Source organism: Poecilia reticulata, chromosome 15 (assembly GCF_904066995.2).
Source record: "Poecilia reticulata chromosome 15, P_reticulata-male-v2, whole genome shotgun sequence".
Classification (NCBI taxonomy): domain Eukaryota; kingdom Metazoa; phylum Chordata; class Actinopteri; order Cyprinodontiformes; family Poeciliidae; genus Poecilia; species Poecilia reticulata.
Window position 1 is genome coordinate 29,847,777 of NC_088844.1, and position 8,850 is coordinate 29,856,626.

Sequence of the window (8,850 nt, forward strand, 5' to 3'; positions counted from 1 at the left end):
AATCCTAGAATTAATAATAAATAATAACGACTTTGTGGTATTCTGATTTAGTAATGTAATTATATTAGTTGTGTTGCCACCCCCACGCCACTAGAGGCAGTAGCACTGCAGGCCCGAAAAGATGCGACTAAGAAGCAGATTTAGAAGAACATCAAAAGCTACAGAATTTGTTAAAAACTGTGAGTTTGGTGAAGTAAATAAAAGAGAGAAGTTCAAATACATGCTGAGAGTGAAACTCCTTCCTAAAGGTGAAAATATATCACAGATTTTAAAAGATAATATAAAAACAGAAGTATAGAAAATAGCGCTCCCTTCACTTCCGGAGTGCAATGGTACCATTTCCAAATAAGGTAAGAGACTGACAGTGGTCCGTCCCGCGCCTTCCTGTTTGCTGCAGCGAGGTGGACTTGCTCTCATCCCCGCTTCAGGAAAGTACTATAAATATGGGCAGGTTAACATGCCGAACTGCAAATAAAATGTAATTTATTATTTGTTTTAGAAACAAATAATAAATTGAGCCGGAAAAGGGTAGAGTGCCTTCTCCGGGTCAGGGGGGTCGTCCTGCCTCAAGTGGAGGAGTTTAAGTATCTTGTTCACGAATGAGGGAAGAAGGGAGCGGGAGATCGACAGGCGGATTGGGGCAGCGTCTACTGTGAAGCGGGCGCTGTACCGGTCCGTCGTGGTGAAGAGAGAGCTGAGCCAAAAAGCGAAGCTCTTGATTTGCCGGTCGATCTACGTTCCCACCCTCATCTATGGTCATGAGCTTTGGGTCATGACCGAAAGAACGAGATCACGGGTACAAGCGGCCGAAATGGGTTTCCTCCTCCGCAGGGTGGCTGGGCTCTCCCTTAGAGAGAGAAGCTCGGTCATCCGGGAGGGACTCAGAGTAGAGCCGCTGCTCCTCCACGTCCAGAGGAGCCAGTTGAGGCTCGGGCATCTGGTCAGGATGCCTCCTGGACGCCTCCCTGGTGAGGAGTTCAGGTCCCACCGGGAGGAGGGGAGACCCAGGACACGCTGGAGGGACGATGCCTTGGGGTTCCTGGAGGAGCTGGAAGAGGCTGGGGAGAGGTAAGTCTGGGCCTCCCTTCTGAAACTGCTGCCCCGCGACCCGACCCGGATAAGCGGAAGAAAATGGATGGATGGATGGTTTTAGAAAATAGAATAAATTGTACATAAAAATATTTCAAAATTAATTAAAAAAAACAACAGCCACTGTGGTGGCATTTTTAGTCGCACCACACATGAGCCATGGAAGAATGACAGTTGTGCAGGACTCGATCTCCTACTATGACATGGTTAACCATGCTTAGACTCAGCATCCACATAAACATGGCTGGTTTTCATTTACTCTTGGCTCAAAGGACCAAGGAGAGAGTGAAGTAGAAAGGTGGGGGTCATGCTTTGACTGATGGTGTAACTCTGGGCACTTGACAGATTGCTGCATCCTTCATGTGACAAATGTTAATTTTCATTACCAATAGAACAAAATACAGTTTTATTTATTTCTGTTATTAACCAGTTAAATGCCAGTTTCGTGAGTTTTTGTCGCATGACACAGTCATTAGAGTGGGCACTCACATGCACAAACTACAGACTTTGAGGGTACCTTCCCAAGTTCGATTCTCATCCTCAGTTCCTTTGCGGCATGTCTACCCCAACTTCTACCTGCTCCCTTCCTGCCAGACTACTGCTAAATAGTGCCTCTATTACCAAAGAAATTAATAATTAAATAATTAAATAAATAAATAAATAAGACCAGTTAGACCTCGGGTTCTCCCTCAGTTCTCCGTTTCTCATGATGTGTTGAATTGTGTGTCTGCAGCTTGTCAGGCTGTCTGATCTCAGAGGAAGGCTGTGCTTCTCTGGCCTCAGCTCTGACCTTTAACCCCTCCCATCTGAAAGAGTTGGACCTGAGCTACAATCATCCAGGAGACTCAGGAGTGAAGCTGCTGTCGGCTGGACAGAAGGATCCAAACTGGAGACTGGAAACTCTGAGGTATGGAGGAACTGATGGAGGAGCAGAGGAGAAATGTCTTTAGGCAGTCTGTTGGAAAGCATTTAAATCTGTTTTAAAATGTTTCTTGAGTTATGTTTTTTCTCTGTCTTCATATTTTTGCTTTTTGTGAACAGCAGGTAGTAAGATGTGGGTTTTGAATTTGACTTCAAGTATTTATTTTGAAACCAGACATGAAGTATTTATTGCATTTTTCTGTTACTGACAAAAGTTTGAAGCAGAACAAAATCCAGCTGCCAGGAAGACTGACACTAAGAGCTCATTGTAGTTCTTTTACGACTTCAGTCCTCCGGGGGTGCTGTCTTGCTACTTTCAGATGCTTCACTTTTTTAGCACCTGAATCAAATGGCTGAACTCACTTATCAGCATCATTCAGCTCTGCAGAGGCCTGGTAATGATTCATTCATTTGATTCAGGTGTTGGTGAAGGGATTTATTGGAATCCCTTTATTAGAAATGTACTATTCAATAGTTGTTGTACAGTAAATCTGGAGAATGGGATTGTTCAGTTTACCACTGAACAATCGGAGCAGAGACATCAGCATGGCTAAGTTACTAATGGATGGAAGCCTCTTGGTATTTTGCCGAGATGAGGAGCAGAAAGAGCCTGCTGTCAGGTTGAAGGTAGCTGGCCTAGCCAAAGTTCTGACTACAAAATTATTAAAGTTAAAGATATAAGCACACCCCTCTCAACTCGCCTCCTTTTAGGCTTCAGTGAGTTTCTTCAGGTTGTTACTGAGGGACTTCCATTCTCCTCTCTGTTGGAGCTGCAGCAGCACCAACTGTCCTTCCTACATCCTCTGGAGTTTACAGTTTTCATCATCATCATCATCATCATCATCATCATCATCATCATCATCATCATCATCATCATCATCATCATAACAGTCCAGCTGTCTGTCTGCTCTCAGCTCTTATTACAACAAGTGGACGTGTCCAAATGTTGGACTGTCTCAGTGGAGGACAATGTGTGTGTGTTACATGCATAGGCGTAGGAAGCGGGGGGGACGAGGGGGACATGTCCCCCCCAATATTGGAGACAGTCACATTCGTCCCCCTCAATAATTTCACCGCAGTTGCGAAGAATTTTTAAATCTTCCACTCGCATGCTTTTATTTTGAAGGCGCTAACAGTGCATTCAGCAGAGCGCTTCTTCTCACCCCCCCCCCACCCACCCCCTGAACGGCTCAGAGTAAAGGCAGCAGACAGTCTGAATGAGGTAAATTGTCTGTCAGGAATGTTGCCATGAATATCGCTCGGTTATAACATCTTGTCAGTTTACTTTCATATATAGAACTAAATCTTTTTGGTTAAGCTGTTTTAATTCTGGGAGAGTCACATGTCCAAAGTATTACTGCTAACTTTGTTTAAAAGTTAGCTAGTCTAGTCAGAATGATTTAGAAAGAGACTGAAACAGCAGCAAAATGAGTCTTTTTATTATTTAAAGTGAGCAACACCTGATCATACTGACCACTTAACATGTATTTATATTATATTATATTATATTATATTATATTATTATATTATATTATATTATATTATATTATATTATGTTATGTTATGTTATGTTATGTTATGTTATGTTATGTTATGTTATGTTATATTATATTATATTATATTATATAGATATTTAGGAGAAGTGCTAGAATGATCAATTTAGGTGAAGAAGCTCTGGTGAGGTCTTCATTTAGTTTATTGAAATATGTATTAACTGTTTTTAATTTTTAAATAAACTATTTTATTATGAGAGGAGCAGATCAGGCATAGGAGAGCCAGGTGGAGTTTCAGGGTGTGAAGATATAAACATTATATTAATTTCAATAAAACCAGAAAGGAGAACAGGTGAAGACTGATGTCAGGTTGATTTATTTCAATGTTTCAATATTTTTTTCATTATTTCCACACTGTAAGGTTAATGGTTAGAAGATGATAAAAAAAGTGCTTGAGAGGTTTAAAAATAAATTAGTGACATTTTTGTTACACAGTAAATAGAGTTGAGATGTATAATAATGTATATCTGAAAATTAAGTTGTTTAAATTTTCATTCTGTATGATCATACTTTTTATATTTAGTTCACATTCTGACATTACTGTAGTGTCTGTTGTAAATCCATGAATCCCTGCAGGAACTTCAGGCTTCAGAGAATCAGAGGGAGGAAGAGACAGAAACACATATCTGTAGATATTTTAGTTAAATGTTTGAGGCTGAAAATGACAGGAGAATAAAAACATTTAGTCTTTTTGCTTCAGTGTTTTTTATGGCTCATGTTTGGTAAGTTACTGAATGCAGAGCTGGAAGTGAGACTGAGTTAACAGTGAGGAGCTAAAGGTCTGTTAGATGTGAAAAGTGTCATTTTTATTTATTTTGTAGATCAAACTGTTGAACTGATGTAGAGATGTTCAAGAAGAACTAAACTTGTTTTAGATTTTAGTTTTGTTGGTCAAACTGATGTATTGAGTTTAAAGCTGCTGAGTTCTATTTTATGGGCCGTTTTCTACTTTGGTTTTAGAAAGAGGTAGAACCTGTTCAATTACCAGTCAATTTATATCAATGCATTTTGACCAATAACATATATCAGAATCTGGTAGGCTCTGTGCTACCAGAGTATTTATCTTGCTAGTTATGAGGCAAATGATAAAGTGAGTTTTCATCCTGGAATGACGGTCATTATGGTATGTGAGTGCATAACTTTAATCTGATTATTGGATTCTAAATAATAACATGTTAGAATATTTGTTACTGAAAAAAGGGTCAGATTAGAGTAACGCATTACTGATGTGTTGATGGCACAATAGTTTGACATTTCTGCTCAAACTATTTACTGATCTGTCAGGTTTCCGATATGCGTCGCCCCCAAAGACAGACTCGTTCCTACGCCCTTGGTTACATGTTAATGTCCATGTTTACTGCTGAAACTGATGGTCTGACCCCCCTCCTCCTTTCAGGGTGGAGCCTGCTGGAGTCCGATGGTTGACACCAGGTCCTTGGAGATGTAAGTGTGTTTTTCATCTGATTAATGACAACAAAGCAGCTCAAACTGCCACATCACTCATTCAGGAGTCATCAAAGATCAATAAATGATCAATAACTGAAGCTGCATTGTGTTTGTTCTCCATCAGATTCCTGTCAACTCACCATCGACACAAACACAGTGAGCAGAAAACTGAAACTGTCTGAAGGCAACAGGAAGGTGACATGGAAGGAGAAGCTTCAGTCATATCCTGATCATCCAGACAGATTTGATGAGCCTCAGCTTCTGTCTACAACTGGTCTGACTGGTCGCTGTTACTGGGAGGTTGAGTGGAGAGGAAAAGCTAATATATCAGTGTGTTACAGAAGAATCAAGAGGAAAGGAGACGATGAAGCCAATATTTTTGGATGGAATGATCATTCCTGGAGGCTGTTCTGCTCTGATAGTGGTGGTTACTCTGTCTGGCACAATGGCAAAGAAAACTCTATCTCCTCCTGTGTCTCTGACAGAGTATCAGTGTATGTGAACTGTCCTGCTGGCATTCTGTCCTTCTACAGAGTCTCCTCTGACTCTCTGATCCACCTCCACACCTTCAAAACCACATTCACTGAACCTCTCTATGCTGGGTTTGGGCTCTTCAGGTCTTGTTCTGGTTCCACACTGTTTCTGTGCTCTTAGCTCTTAATTTTTAACAATTAATAAATTCTTACAGACTGCTATAAATTCTGCGGCATTGCAGAGTGTTGCAGTTATTGTCTGAAGTAACTGGGTAAAATGCTGGTGCCATCTTGTGAGTAACCTGAAAGTTAAACAAGACTGAATACACATAAGGTGAGAAAGTTGTGAGCAATTTAAGCAAAGATATGAGTGATTTATCTGCAGTCTTGGAGGAAGAAGCTAGTTTGAGTAATGAAGAAAGGGAGCTCCTTCTACAAAACGACGGCAACCTTAGTTTTATTTTAAACCATGTAGTTCAGGAACTATGATGAATCCAATGTCTCTGGGGAGAAAGAAACATTCTTTCTCCAACCCTTCCAGTAGTGAAGGGTCGAAGCTGAACATCTGTCACCTCCAAATCACTGAATGGTAGTAAGCAGAGCTACTGTATGCATATAATAATTATTCATCCTCAATTATTATCTATTCAAATAAGTTACTATAAGTAACTGGTTCATGTTCTGTGTTCTAACATATGAGTGTTCTGTATTCAGTAACCAGCCTTCCTATTCCTCCTATTTCCACATCTTGAGTTAGATTTTTCTACTTCTGATTGCTATATAGTTTTTCTGTTATAATCTTGTACAGTGTAGGATTATCTTTGGATGTCACGTGCCAGAACCCACTGTACTTTGCATGTTACATACAGAAAGAAAGCAAGAATATATGATTGTAATTGTTTATACTATTTACAATTGGGCTAATAAAATTATTTACAGATTATCTCTGTTTGTCCAGTTCATGAATCGATTATTTCAATGATCAGACTATAAAATATTCTAATATTCCGTGTCATTTTATGTGCCCCCTTCCCCCCCCCCCCCACCCCACCCTGCGTCTTATAGGCCCGTGATTGACTTAAAATAGGTTTTCAGCACGAATTGACACCAAACTACATCTCCCATAATGCATTCCGATTATTACCAGCCAACATTACGGCTTCTCGCCACTAGAGAGCAGCAGAGTCACCTCAAGCTGCTTATTGATTTTCCCAGCGAATAAAACTGAGACATCGACAAGTTAACATCAAAATGTCCAAGAAAAGAAACATCGATTTACAAGTAAGACTGAATGAAGATGTGTGAGTTGGTGTCAGGGCGGCAGGTGGCGCTAGACTTTTTTTGTTATCCGTTATCTTGACCGACAACATAAAAAAATCGTTCATGTACTATTTTTATCCTGAAATTACAATCATATCAACATCGGCTATTTAGTTGCATTTTATGCGGTTTAGTTAATATTCACCGTGAATCCAGATCCCATCACAAATTACGCAGATAAATGCATCTACATTTATCCACTGTCTGAGGCCTCAATAACTTTTAATAAATTAAATTAAGCGGCTTCACTTAAATTAGTGTGGTGGGACGGTGTTCCTCCCTCCCCCACTCTGTGCACCCGGCACCGTTAATTGGTGGGCGGGGCGAATGCATTTATAGTTGGGCGGGCCGCTGCAGGGTGGTGCGTCTTTGTTTCTCACACTGTTGCTACGGTCTGCGGCTACATGTCGGTTTGGTCGACTCGTCTGCGATCGTAAGTGGCAGTTTTTCTATCCATGGCTGAGATCATGGTTGGTTTTTGGGTGCTACACCTGTCGTGCGTTTCTGCAGTGTTGCTCTGATGGCGTCGCCGGCTGCAGCTGGGGGTTGCTGTGGCGTGCGGCTTCCGTCTGGTTCTCACCTGCTGACCCGCTTCCTCCCGGGTTGGGCTGTGTTTCCACCCCTGGGTAAGCTACCTGCTATTTAGCTTTTGATTTGTTTTATCTGGATCCACCGTTAATGGGTTTTCTGTTTCAGGCAACTGATTGTTTGGAGCTGCAGCGCTTTGGACGCTCTGCTGTCTTGTCGTTTGTTTTGGCCGCCCTCAACTAATTTAAACGGAAGAACGCGGACAATATGGGAAATAGTGCCCCCTTCACTTCCGGAGTGCAATGGTCCCATTTCCAAATAGGTACAAGTCCACCTCGCTGCAGCATGCAGAAAGGGGCGGGGACGGACCACTGTCAGCCTCTTACCTTATATGGAAATGGGACCATTGCAATCCGGAAGTGAAGGGGGCGCTAGTGGCGCTATTTCCTGTACCAGCCGCGTTAATAATAATAATAATAATAATAATAGAAATAAAAATGTAACGTGGTATGTCCCTTTAAAAAAATAATTAAAACTATTGTTTTTTTAATGTTAAAATCACATTAGTAATAAACAACTTAAAACAAGCAACAATAATGAATTATTATGTATATGTATTTATCTATTGTCACCCAATCTAGCTGAAACAAAAGGCTTAAAAAATATTTAGGAACACATTTATCCATCCATTAATTATCATACACGCACGCATGACCCTGGGCAGATCACCAGTCCATAGAAAACAGATACCAAATACTTCAAGAACGCTGTAGTTCAATTAATAGATTGTGATGTAGTGAAACGTACTCTTATAATAAATAAATTTAAATCTAAAATATAACTAGTGCCAAAAACTATTATGCTTGGTTGCAGGTGAGCTCAACTATTGTCATTGTTTACCATAAAGTCTCATTGGAAACCTTTCCTGTAAGGACTCCAGCTTAACCAGTAATCTGATAAAAGACACTGGACTGGTGTCCCACTATTCAATTTAGAAATTCTATATCAACTCTACCAGTTGTATTTGATTCACAAACTGCGCTCAAATATTCAATTGTTGCAAAACCCAGAGAGACTTTTCTAAAACTTTAAATGTAGCTTCAAACTGGAAACACTCAGAGAAAATAGGTTTTAGAAAGTTTATTTGACAAGAGAATGATCCACTGTGGATTAATCATTGTTTCTGTATGAAAAGCTTCTTTGAAGTCACCAGATAAATAAATCAGGCTTATGTGTACATTCTAACGCTCTTCAATTCACCCAATCAGCTCATCATGCGCCTCCGTCTCAGCCTATCGGCGCCGGTCTCCTCATCTTCTTGAATTACCCTTCATAAAGTCCGGCTTGATGTGAACAACTGCTCCTCACCCGAGTTTCCATCACCTCCACCCGGTCTCCACCGTCGCTCAGCATACCTTTAATCTTTGTATTATGGTATGTTTCTAACTGAACATGTTTCTGTATTTGGTTGCTTTATTTAAATAAAAACTGTTGATTCTGATTGCTAAAACATAAACGAC

General features: G+C 40.5%; 1 long non-coding RNA gene across 1 annotated transcript; it reads left to right on the forward strand.

Annotated features, from left to right (window-relative positions):
- Positions 1-1,767: 1,767 nt before the first annotated feature.
- Positions 1,768-6,425, forward strand: LOC145555071 (uncharacterized). The gene is made up of 3 exons (XR_014091145.1): positions 1,768-1,996; positions 4,960-5,006; positions 5,134-6,425. It is a non-coding gene; the product is annotated as an uncharacterized LOC145555071 (long non-coding RNA).
- The last annotated feature ends 2,425 nt before the right edge of the window (positions 6,426-8,850 follow it).